This window comes from Balaenoptera physalus (genome assembly GCF_965194825.1).
Source record: "Balaenoptera physalus genome assembly, chromosome: 7".
Classification (NCBI taxonomy): Eukaryota; Metazoa; Chordata; class Mammalia; order Artiodactyla; family Balaenopteridae; genus Balaenoptera; species Balaenoptera physalus.
In genome coordinates this window covers 111,607,172-111,620,441 of record NC_138886.1, presented here as the reverse complement: position 1 = coordinate 111,620,441, position 13,270 = coordinate 111,607,172, and the positions used below count along the sequence as shown (strand labels likewise).

General features: G+C 40.2%; 1 long non-coding RNA gene across 1 annotated transcript in view; it reads left to right on the top strand.

The window, feature by feature from the left end:
• The window catches only part of LOC309664125, a 764,383-nt gene that overhangs the window by 372,950 nt on the left and 378,163 nt on the right, over window positions 1–13,270 (top strand). The window lies entirely within an intron of this gene.

Sequence of the window (13,270 nt, the reverse complement as noted above, 5' to 3'; positions counted from 1 at the left end):
GTGGCGTGTTAATCCAATGGAATACTATACAGCAATGAAAAGGAAGGAACTACAGCTACACACAGCAAAGATGACATGGATGGATGCATCTCAAAAACATAATGTTGAACAAAACAAACAAAAATATTCATTCTGTACAATTCCATTTACACAGTTCAAAATCAGGAAAAACCAAATTAATCCTAGGGATGTATACATAGGTGGTAAATCATAAAGCAAAACATGATCCATGTGCTGGTTAATCCTATGTGTCAACCTGGTTAGGATACGGTACCCAGATATTTAATCAAACACCAGTCTAGACGTTGCTGTGAAGGCATTTCTTAGATGCGATTAACATTTAAATCAGTAGACTTTGACTAAAGCAGACTGCTCTTCATAATGTGGGTGGGCTTCATCCAATCCATTGAAGACCTTAAGGGGAAAAGACTGAGGTCCCCAAAGGAAGAAGGAAGTCTGCCTCTAGACTCAAGCTGCAACCTCAGCTCTCCCCTGCATCTCAGCCTGCGGTCCTGCCATGCCGTTTTGGGACTTGCCAGTCCCCATGACTGCATCTTAAATCTCTCTCAGTCTTTCTTTCTCTCTCACTCTCACTCTCTAAACATGGATGTATGTGTGTGTCCTATTGATTCTGTTTCTTTGGAGAACTCTAATACAACTGTCTAGAATGGGACTTTGGATCGTTAGGAATATTCTGTGACTTGTCCTAGGTGGTAATTACATAGATGTTCCCTCCTCAATAATGCATTTAGCTGTACGTTTATGTTTTATGTACTATTCTGTATATGTATTATATTTTACAATTTTAAAAAAGGATTTTTAAGAGTCTTGCTTTCCTAGCTAGCATTGAGAGGTTCACAAAGAAATGCAAGATACTGCGTCTGGCATCAAAGGACATGCTTTGTAGCTGGATGGCTGGGGAGTCATGATAAAATATCCAGACATCTCCATGTCATATTTTCTTCCAGGGATTTATCTTTGACTCATCTCATTCTCTAAAAACTCAAGTGTCCTTCTTTTGAATCCCCACCATACCTTATCTATACCTCTTTCTACCTTTTCCTGTCTCCTCGTTAGACTGTAAGCTCTTTAAGAAAAAGATTTATATCGCTTTCATTTTCGCATCCACTTTTGAGCACAGGATACTTGCCGAACAGTGGGAATACCTACAGGAATGGGGCAGAACATATGAACTGAGAGGTAGAACAAAGCTGGTCAAACACACAAAGCCAGGCAGGGAGACCTGATTCTCTAGGAAACAAGAACCAGTTGTTATTTTCTTATTCTTTTTACTTTACATGAAGCCCCTACTTTCAGAAAGGGGAACCTGCAAACTCCAGTTCTCCATGCGGTGAGATTCTTCATTACTAAAAGATCTAAATCCTATGTTAATGCAGTTCCAAAGCTACTGATGAAAGCTCCTCAAACACTTAGATTTGCTCTTTTTGGAGGGGAAGGGTTCAGCCAAGGAGAAATATAATTGTTACTAAGGCATTAATGGAGTACTTTAAAACAGAGAAATGATTGTCTTAGAATTATGGCTTTTAGTTTTTGTCATGTAAGGTTGGGACCCAGGCTCTTACATTAAATTATTGGACACAAGACACAAATGTTAAGACCTCAAAATTGGTTAGATTGAGTTTTGTCCACAGAGCTGAGTAATATTTTTCAGTTGTTTAAATGGTTATTTGGACATCAAGTAGACTTAACAACTAACAATTTAGGTTTTCACTTTCTGTGCTCCTGAGTTAATGCATTCAGTGTCTAGAAAAATTAATAACCTTTATGCTAATGTCGGTAACACCACAGAGAGATGCCAACATTTGAGGAATACGTTGGCCCATAATTTCAGTCATCTCTGTGCCATTGTTCTCTCTGAAAACTTCTTCATTGCTTTTCTTTTTCTTTAGATATCCATGGACTCCTAATGCAGCTTTCTTAACTCTATAGCTTTTTTCTTTTAGTTTATTACATTCAGAACAGAAAGATAAAGCAGCCCTCCATAATTGAGTCCTGTGTTAACAACAAAAAAATGGAATTAAGAAAAAGTAGAGAAGATGGGAAATAAGGAAAGCGTCTGAACAAATGGTTGAAATTGTGGGCAATTTTCCAGCTTGATTTATGCTGCTCTTAATTGCCAATTCCCAGGAGCTTCTTCTGCTTGTTCTTTAATAAGAGAGGGAATGATCTATGCTTTGACCCAGAGTGAACTTGAAATGATGGATGGTACGAGCATTCAACAACGATGCTCTGTGTGTGCAAAGGAAACGTCTCTTGCCTGGCCTGAAAGCTTAGCTCACTTGGTTTGTAATTCCCATAAACCCCAGAGCCCATGCTCGGTGTGCATTTGAATGCCATCGTGTCACTTCACCTATTTTCAAGGACGATGTTTGTTGTAAATTCTTTGTCCTGGAATTCACAGAAAATGTTTCATACTTCAATGCAAAACCAAGGGAGAAACACATTTGGAGGTCATTATTCAACGCTAGGGTGTTGTAATAGCATGTGTCCCCTTATGTAAAAGCTAAATATCTTATGAAAAAAATTATAACTATGTAAAAACACACCCCCTCTTATCTTACCACACGGAGATAACCACTGTTAATTTGTGCACGTGTGTTATTCCAATGCATTGTAGGTGAGGGTGTTATGCACTGAATGTGTGTTCCCCCAAAATTTATATGTTGAAGTCTTAATCCCCAATGTGAGGGTGTCAGGAGGTGGGGCCTTTGGGAGGTGATTAGGGTTAGATGAGGTCATGAGGACTGAGCCCCCATAATGGGATTAGTGTCCTCACAAGAAGAGGGAGAGACTACAGCTCTCTTTCTCTCTCTCCCCGTGTGCACACAGAAGAGGTTATGGAAGGACGCAGCCAGAAGGCAGCTGTCTACAAGCCAGGAACCAGGTTTCACCAAGAACCTAATCAGCCAGCACCTTGATCTTGGACTTTCAGCCACCAGAACTGTAAGAAATAAATTTCTGTTGTTTAAACCACCCAGTCTATGGTATTTTGTTATGGCTTCCTGAGCAGACTAAAACAGGCATATATTTTGTAATGTGGGCCATAGGTTTTCCATCCCTCTCACTCCTAGCTTTCTTTTTTGACTTTGCCCAGGTGTGAAATGCTCTATAAAAAGAGAAAGGTTTGTCTAATAGATACTCTTCTCTATAGCAAAGTGGTTAAAAGCAAAGTCTCTAGTCTGTTTGCGTTCAAATCTACCATTTACTAGCTCTGCGATACCAGACAAGCTACTTAAACTCTCTGTGCCTCAGTTTCCTCAACTAAAATAGGATGTGTACTGTACCTACTTCAAAGGGCTCTTGTAAGGATTAAATTAGTCAATACATATATTGTACTTAGAACGTCTGTTATATGGTAACCACTCTGTAAGAATTCACAGCTATTATTCCTATTACTACAATGGAGTTACTGGATGGAGTTCCACGAGCATGAAGCTGAAACTTGAGGAGGAGGTCAGAGAGCTAGAGGAGAATATGGGCAGAAGAGAAAAGAAGAAGAGATACCAGGGAGAGAAAGGTACTCCAAGGCAACCACCTGACTCCGTAAGGACTAAAAAGCCACGTAAAAGAAAAGTTGCCCTAAGCCCAGCCTGGAACAGAACTTTTTTGTATGATATAATTCAAACTCATTCTGAAAAGAAATTTCTGATCAAATGCTTGAGCAATTTTCTGAAAAACTTTAAAGGAATTAAGACTTGTTCTGGGAAACCATGCTTTGTGCTGTCAGTCAAGAATGTAGAGGTCCTGCATCCCTGGGTGCATGGTAAAGTCCCAGGTTCATCTCAGTGTCATCAATAATCGTGTGCCTGTGCTCTCTCAAACTGTGCCAGCTGGGACAATAAACACTTTGGACAAGTATTCCTTTCTTTTTATATAGTGTAACTTTTTGTGTATAGTTTAACAATGATTAACTAACCATTCTCTTTTCCTTTAAATATGTCTCCCCCAAAATGAACTCTTAGAATATATTAATTAGCCTTTTCCTTTGCAGCAAGATTAAAATAAAACCCTGACACATGTTCTTAAATAAGCTGCCAGAAAATATGTTTACTTGATAACAACTTGATAGGTAAGAGATAAGGTGTCTGGTCTCATCCTCTTGTACATTTGTGATCTGTTAGAAATAAGTTTAACAGCAAAGAATAATTGGAATTTGAAATTAAAAATACAATAGTATTTATATTAGCACCAAAAAAGTACAATACCTAGGTATAAGTCTAAAATATATATACAAGATCTTAGGTATAATTCTAAAAATATATATATATACAAGACCTATAGGAAGAAACTACAAAGCTCTGATGAAAGAAATCTAAGAGGAACTAAGTAATTGGAGAGATATTGCATGTTGGTGAATAGAAAGATTCACTATTGTCAAGAGGTCAGTTCTTTCCAACTTTATCTATAGATTCAATGCAATCACAATCAAAATCCCAGAAAACTATTTTGTGGCTATTGATGAACTGATTCTCAATTTTATATGGAGAGGCAACAGACACAAAATAGCCAACACAATATTGAAGAAGAAGAACAAAGTCAGAGGGCTGACACTACTTGACTTTAAGATTTACTAAAAGCTACTGTAATCAAGACTGTGTGGTACTGGTGAAAGAATAAACAAACAGATCAGTGGAACAAAATAGAGAGCCCAGAAATAGACCCACATAATTATAGTCAACTGATCTTTGACAAAAGAGCAAAGATAATTCAATGAAGAAAAGATGGTCTTTTCAACAAATGGTGATGAAACTACTGGACTTGCAGATGCGAAGAAAAGAAAAAACAACAACATCTAGACAGACACATCTTTCACAAAAATTCGCTCAAATGGATCATAGTGCTAAATGTAAAACACAAAGCTGTAAAACTCCCAGAAAATAACATAGGACAAGGTCTAGGGGATCTTGGGTTTGATGATGACTTTCTTTTTTTTTTTGGCTGTGCAGCGCGGCATGTGGGATCCTTGTTCCCCAACCAGGGATCAAACCCGTGCCCCCTACAGTGGCAGTGCAGAGTCCTAAACACTGGACCACCAGGAAATTCCCAGTGATGACTTTTTAGATACAATATGAAGAGCGCAACCCAGGAAAGAAAAAATTGATAATTTGACTTCATTAAAATTTAAAACTTTGGCTCCACAAAAGACATTGTTCAGAGAATGAAATAAGTCACAGGCTGGGAGAAAATATTTGCAAAACACATATTTGATAAGGGATGGTATCCAAAATATACAAAGAAATCTTAAAAAAGAAAAAAAAAAAAAAACAACCAAGCACCAAATTAAGAAATGGGCAACAGACACCTCACCAAAGAAAAAAAGAAAATATACAGATGGTAAATAAGCATATGAAGCAATATCATATGTCATTAATGAATTGCAAATTAAGTAGATCAGTAAGATACCACTAACATAGCTATTAGAGTGGCCAAAATCCAAAACACTAAAACACCGAATGCTGGCAAAGATGTGGAGCAGTAGGAAATCTCATTCATTGTTGGTGGGAATCAAAATGGTTCAAGCACTTTGGAAGACAGCTTGGTGGCTTCTTGCAAAACTAAACATACTTTTACCATACTATCTCGTAATCACACTCCTTGGTATTTACCCAAATGAGCTGAAAATACGTCTACACAAAAACCTGCACATGGATGTTTATAGCAGTTTTGTTCATAACTGCCGAAACTTGGAATCAACCAAGATGCCCTCCAGTAGATGAATGAATAAACAAACTGTGATACATCCAGTCAATGGATTATTATTCAGCAATTAGAAGAAATGAGCTATCAAGCCACAAAAAGACATGGAGGAACCTTAAATGCATACTGCTAAGTGAAAGGGACCAGTCTGAACAGCTACATACTGTATGATTCCAAGTATATGGCATTCTGGAAAAGGCAAAACTATTGAGACAGTAAAAAGATGAGTAATCGCTAGGGGATCAGGGAGAAGGAGAGAGGGAGGAATAAGTGGGGCACAGGAGATTTGAGGACAGTGAAACTACTCTGTGCAGTGCCGTAATGGTGGACGCGTGACATTATACGTTCGTCAAAACTCATAGAATCTAAGCTCGAAGAGTGAACCCTGATGTAAACTAGGGATTTTATTTAATAATAGAGTATTAATATTGGCTAATCAGTTGTAACAAATGTACCACACTAATGGAAAATGTTACTAATAGGGGAAACTGGGGCATGGGGATGAGTGGGCCTATGGGACCTCTCTGTGCTTTCTGTCCATTTTTCTACAAATTAAAAATACTCTAAAAAGTAGTCTAGGGAATTCCCTGGAGCTCCAGTGGTTAAGACTCGGCGCTTTCACTGCTGTGGCCTGGGTTCAATCCCTGGTGAGGGAATTAAGATCCTGCAAGCCACGCAGCGCAGCAAAAAAAAGTAAGTAAATTTTTTTAAATAAAATTAAAAATTGTCTATTAAATTATCTTTAAGTTTGTTTTCTTTCTGACAATGAACTGAGCCTGCACACCCTTCCAAAGGGGTCTTTTTTTTTTTTTTTTTTGCATAAATAAAAAATTAAATGAACAACAAAGATTCATGTTATCAGTACTTTTGTAAACTTTATCTTTTTTGTAACTGTTTATTATGAGCATTTTTCCAAGCTGCTAAATATTCTACAACATTATTTTGGCTATATTGATTTTTGTTTATATATACAAAAAGTGATTAACCAATTTCCTATTTTAGATATTTAGATTGGTCCCAGCTGTTGGTAAAACAATAACACTGTGATTACATTCTTCCAGTTACGTTCTTTCAAACATGAGTGATTCTTTGGTTAGGATAAGCTCCTAAAAGCAAAATTGTTTGACAAAGTCATACACAGAGTTAAGGCTTTTAATATTGATTGCCAAATTTCTCTCCAAAAATGTCACAGTTTTCACTTCCACTGGTCTGTTCTCTTGCCAGATTGCATATTATCGTTATGTAAAATCAATTAATGTAAATGAGGAAAATATACCTGATTATTATTCATTTAATTTGCATTTTACTACTAATGAGCGTAAATATATTTTAATACGTTTTTGGCCATTTAGAAGTCCTTATGATTTTACAGAAAGGTACTTTCAGTCAACATATTAAAGGAAATGCTGGCCAGGGACCCAGTTTTATTAAAAAAAAAACTAAATCTCTCAATCTATAGGCCTACGTATTTAATAATGTCAATTAATTCAAAGAATGTTTTTAAGTAGAAAAAAACAGGTGATAGTCATTAATTTTCTTTAAAAAAAACTTTAGATTTATAATTTCCAATACTGTTAGTAGCTATCTACTGATAAAAAAGCATAGCACCTGTAAAACTTGTCTGTCTAATGTGGGAATGACTAGGAGCAATAATCAGTTTGTTCTATTATGTGATGCCCATGAACATTTTAATACATTGCAATATGTTTTATATAATTTTAATGAATTTTCTCTTCAGAACGCCAGCTATGGGTTTAAACCTGTGCTATCTAGTGTGTGTATGTGTGTGTGTGTATATATATATATATATATATATGGCCACTAACTAGAAGTGGTTAATTTCCCATTTCTTTACTATTTTAACATGGTTACCAGAAAAATTTTAACTACATTTGTGGTTCACATTACACTTCTGTTTGACGGTGCAGGTTTGGGCTATAAACTCAAAAGTAATACCAGTTGACTAATGAAAGTATAGGCATTTGTAGCTATCAACAAATAAAATTACTATTGGAATTTTTTTCAAAAAAGCTTTTTGACACCAGCTGGAAATTTTTTAAATAAGATTTTGTTATACAGCACATCTAGTAGAAAAGAATCAATATACAGGAAGACAATAGAACAAAGCAAATGCCCCAAAGCAGGAAGGCTACTGCTACATGCTGACGTTTTCATCCCCTGTACCATGCTGAGGTTGTGCTAATTGATTTGTTTGCTGTCAATAGCTGGCCTGGATTCCTTGAAGTCTGAAAACCATCACTCAGAATGCAGTAGAATGATAAATCTTCCATTTACTTACTTTGAAACTCACCATCCTGCTACTAATAGGCTTACTGCCAAATCCTTAAAGTTTTATGAAGAGAATGGAAGTTCAACAGTAGATGAGAGATTGCAATACATCTTTGAAAGATGGGAAGTAAATGGAAGTGGGTCGCCAGCGAAGCAGAGCTGAGCGTGGATGTCTTGGAACTCAGCCCTGGAAGCCTCAGACTTGCCCTGCAGACAAGGAGGATGTGACTGGAAACAGAGCCTTTATGGAAGATTTGTGTACGTGAAAGTACTCCACCCACCCGCTCTGACAGCTACCATAAAGCAAGCAGAGAAAGTGGGTGGCCACAGGCTCCTTCCCAACATACTACCAGAAAAGACAGAAGAAAAAACAAAACATAAACTAGGGATGCTCTTTTTAAAAATGAGGGACTTCCCTGGTGGTCCAGTCGTTAAGACTCCACGCTTTCACTGCAGGGGGTGCGCTTCGATCCCTGGTTGGGGAACTAACATCCTGCACACCGCGTCTCGGCGTGGCCAAAAAATTTTTTTTTTAAATTAAAATGAACAATCTGCCTGGCTGTCCGCCGACTAAGGATAATGACACCATTTGAAGGGCACTTATGTAACGACTGACCTCTTACCCTTCCACCTGGTGAGCAGGTCACCTCCAAATCAATCATTTTATTGCCTCATGTTTAGACATAAGCAAGCAATCAGTGGTTACTGGACATTTAAGGAAACCTACAACACGAAAAAGAGACCAAGATGAACGTACTAATTGCAAGATTTTGTGTGACTAGATTCCTTTTACTTCACCTGCTATGAACTAGGAGTACAGCTACAGTTTGCTGGCAAATTCCAAATGAGCAGCCAGTGTTGCTTCTCTAAAGATACACAGGAGGTCAAGACTGACAGTTTCTGTATGTGGAGCCTGGTGATAAAAAATGTCAGCCAATTAGGGGTTTCTACTAACACCTGTGACTAGCACAACTGGAGAGCATGTTAGTGTGCTACATACTTTAACACTTCATTTCATCCACTATGGAGTCAGGGTGGTACTTGCAAAATGTTTGCAAGAACTGGACTCACGTTCAGTTGCTAGTGGCTGCTCGTGCTCCAAAGTTTGGAAAAAAACGAAATGCGATTATTCAGAACTCCCCAGGAGGAAACAAAAGTGGTTTGGATGTACCTTTGTTGATGCTTGCTCTCACTGGAAAAGGAGCTGTTGTCTGACAAACCTTCATTTCCTTGCTTTAAGGCTCACATGCTGCTACCATTTTAATCACAGGAAATAGACATGAGATGCTGGTGTGTATTCCTTCACGTTTCAGGGAGGATTAAGCCACCACACTCCCGTGATAAAATTCACATCCCAGGCAGCGGCCCCCAACGCATCCCAGAACTCCTAGAAGAGAACCCAGGCAGAACACTCTTTGACATAAATCAGTGATATTTTTTCGGATTGGTCTCCTAAGGCAAAAGAAATAAAAGCAAAAATAAACAAGTGGGATCTAATTAAACTTAAAAGTTTTTGCACAGCAAAAGAAATCATTGACAAAACGAAAAGACAACCTACTGAATGGGAGAAAATATTTGCAAATAATATGACTGATAAGGGGTGAATATCCAAACTATATAAACACCTCACACAACTCAGTATCAGAAAAGTAAACAACCCAATTAAAAATGGGCAGAAGACCTAAGTAGACATTTTTCCAAAGATATACAGATGGCCCACAGGCACATGAAAAAATGCTCAACAGTGCTAATAATCAGAGAAATGCAAATCAAAACTCCAATGAGATAGCACTCTCATATTGGTTAAAATGACTATCAGCCAAAAGTCTACAAATAACAATTTTATCAAGGTTGTGAAGAAAGGGGAACACTGGTACACTGTTGGTGGGAACGTAAATTGGTGCAGCCGTTATGCAAAACAGTATGGAGGTTCCTCAACAAAACTAAAAATAGGGCTTCCCTGGTGGCGCAGTGGTTGAGAATCTGCCTGCCAGTGCAGCGGACATGGGTTCGAGCCCTGGTCTGGGAAGATCCCACATGCCACGGAGCGACTAGGCCCGTGAGCCACAATTACTGAGCCTGCGCGTCTGGAGCCTGTGCTCCGCAACAAGAGAGGCCGCGATAATGAGAGGCCCACGCACCACGATGAAGAGTGGCCCCCACTTGCCGCAACTAGAGAAAGCCCTCGCACAGAAACGAAGACCCAACACAGCCATAAATAAATAAATAAATAAATAAATAAACCCAAAGTTTAAAAAAAAAAAATTTCAATCATTAAAAAAAAAAAAAGCAACCTTTAAGCAGACAACAAAGGAAAAGCTGATGATAAACTGTTAAGTAAAAAAAGTAAAATGCTAAATTCTCCTCAGGACATTCTAGAGGCTCAAACACAAAATCTCACCTTGGAGGAAATAGCTTATGCTCCAAACGACGTTCAAGATTGGGCTAATCTATAGCTGCAGAAACCTGGTAATGTGTGTAGGAGTGGATTGTAAGGATGTCAGACCAAGAGGACAGAGCATAGCACAGGACTGGGAGAAATGTATTAATATGGGTCAAACCACCAGAGATGCAGGGGTTCACACGTCCGCTACTACAACTGGAAATGGTTCTAACAGTCTGCTTGGCTGAAACTTGGACTCAGCAGTAGCCTAAATCTACCGCGATTGGGATTCTAGAACTTTCCTGGCATGATTTAGAGGAAGGAATTTAAAGGGTTGTGGAGGTAGAAATGTTACAGTGGGACATCATACATAACCTGCACACCCATCTGCACCCCTTCAACACTCCCCAAGAGGGCTCAGGAGACCCTTCCTCGCTAAGGCATTGAGAATTACAGCAGTGAGCAAGCACCGGGGCCCTCACAAGCCTCTCTGGTGACTGTCTCCTGGATGCCAGAGTGACAGGGGACGATGCCTCTGCAGAGATGGGCTCCCGGATTGCAGGCGAATCACGCGATCTGAGAACAGCAGAGGCCAATGGCAGTACTTACCTGCCAGGGACAAGGTGGGCGCAATTAGAGTGACAGGCAGCAGAAGCGACATGGCAAGTCAGAAGCTTTTGATCTGTACAGGTCTTTGATCCAATGTGTCTCACTGATTAGTGTTCCTAGGGACAGAATCAATGGGCAACCTACTAACAGAGATCTTGGTCCATATAAAAGGAAAAACTCCAGATCCCGTGATCAGAAACCTGACTTGATTCACTGCAATGGACAACCTTTACTTTAGTTTCTACACTCAAACAACTTCACAGACCCTTGATTGAAGAGGAGACTAGGGCACCTTAAGGAAGTACCCTGCAACACGGTCACAGTTATATACTCCTCCAAGCCTCCTCCCAAAGGACATGTGACCCTAATAAATGGTGACTGTGCCCTGGGAAAGGAGGATCCCTGGACTTCGGGGATTATAAGACGTGAGTTCAGAACAGGTGCTTATTTCTAAGGACCTAAAACCTCTCTGGGATCCACTAATCAAAGTGCGGGGAGGTTATTTATTAAAAGTCAGTAGACAGGGGAAGTCTTAGCTCCAATCTACATCACAGTGGGCCCAGTAGGTCCAAGGACCATCCTAAGAGTTGTTTCTCCATTTCTTGAATGTATAATTAGAACAGCTCACTCAGCAACTGCAAGAATCCCCATCTTGGCTCCTGACCCCTGGGATGAGAGCTACTGTGGTCAGAAGAGCCCCTGAAATCTCCCCTCTCTGTTAGGATGCAAAATCTAAAGCTATACTCCATCCTGAGAGGCACGTGCAGAAACAAGGCCACGATCAGACTCGAAAGAAGGAGGAGGGGTGATGCTCATTCTTGTTTAACAGAACTGCTTGGTCTGTCGGGAGAAGGAGATCTTGGAGGATGTTGATTATTGTAAATTTAAGCAGGTGCTGGCTTCTATCACAGCTGCTGCTCTAGATGCAGAAACTTAATCTGGAGCAAATCGAACAATTCATAGCTTACATGGCAGATGTTTGGTTTTCTCTACACCACGGACCATAGGAAGCAATCTGCTTTCATTGGCAGAGCCAACAGCACACCTTCAGATGTTGCCAGAGGGTAGAAATATTGATGGTCCTGACGCCCCACAAATAGCATACTGGTCTACGATGTTGACATTATGCAGATCAGCCCTGATGCACAAGAAATAGCAACTAAGATGCCTTAGTAAGAAAACAGACGCAAGCCAGAGGCTGAGAGATGAGCCCTGTGGTCTCAGCAGAGCTGGGATGTCCCTTCCAAAGTGAAAACAAGATGCTGGCTCCTCTCACCTCTTACCACGGAAAAAGACGTGATAATGCTTGGTGTGTCTTTTTTTATTTTAGAGGGAACATATTGCATTATATATGCTACTCTGATGCATCAGGCTTCGGGTTTTGAGTGGGGCCCAGAGGCCAAAAGGGTATCTGTAGCAGGCCCAGTCTCCAGAGGTAGCTGCTCTGTCATTTGGGCCTCATGACCCAGAATATCCGTGATGCATGAGGTTTCTATGGAAACGAACAATGCGGTATGAGAAGCTTCAGTAGGGGAATCATAGAGCAGAACCTTAAGGTTTAGGAGCAAAGCCTTGCCCTCATCCACAGACAATTATTCTCCTTTTGAGAAATGACTCCTGGCTTTCTACTGGGCCTGATAGGCACTGAATACTTAGCTATGGGATATCACAGGGTCATGGGACCTGAGTGTCCCATTACAAACCGGCGTTACCTGATACCCTGCATCATAGTATTAGGGATGCTCGAGATCGTAGATGCACATTTCCAGGTAGAAATGGTACAATCAGGCTCAAGCAGGTTCAGAAGGCACAGGTAAACTGCACAAGCAGGTGTCTCAGATTCCCTGACGTTTCTTCTCGCTCAGTCCACGTGTACAGTCTCGTGGGGAGTCGCTTAGGACTCCCTGACTGAGGAGAGAAAAGCCCCCACCCTTGTCTCAGATGGTCCTGCAGGAGACATGAAGCGGAAATGGCCTGCTGCTAACCAACCCAATCAGGAGTGCCCCTGAAAGGCAGCAGGAAGAACTCCAGTAAGAACTCTGTTGTTCTCTTTGGAGAGGGAACCAGAGGCACAGGTCTACACTGATTCCTGGGGAGGGGCTGATGGTTTGGCAGGTGGTCAGGGACGTAGAGAGAACAGGATTGGAAAACTGGTGATTAGAGTGGTCTGGTGCTAAAGAGGTATATGGATGGATCTCTGAGAATAAGCATGGGGTATGGAGATTTATGTGCCTGGTATGAATGCTAAGCCTAGGGTGTCACTGCAGTGGA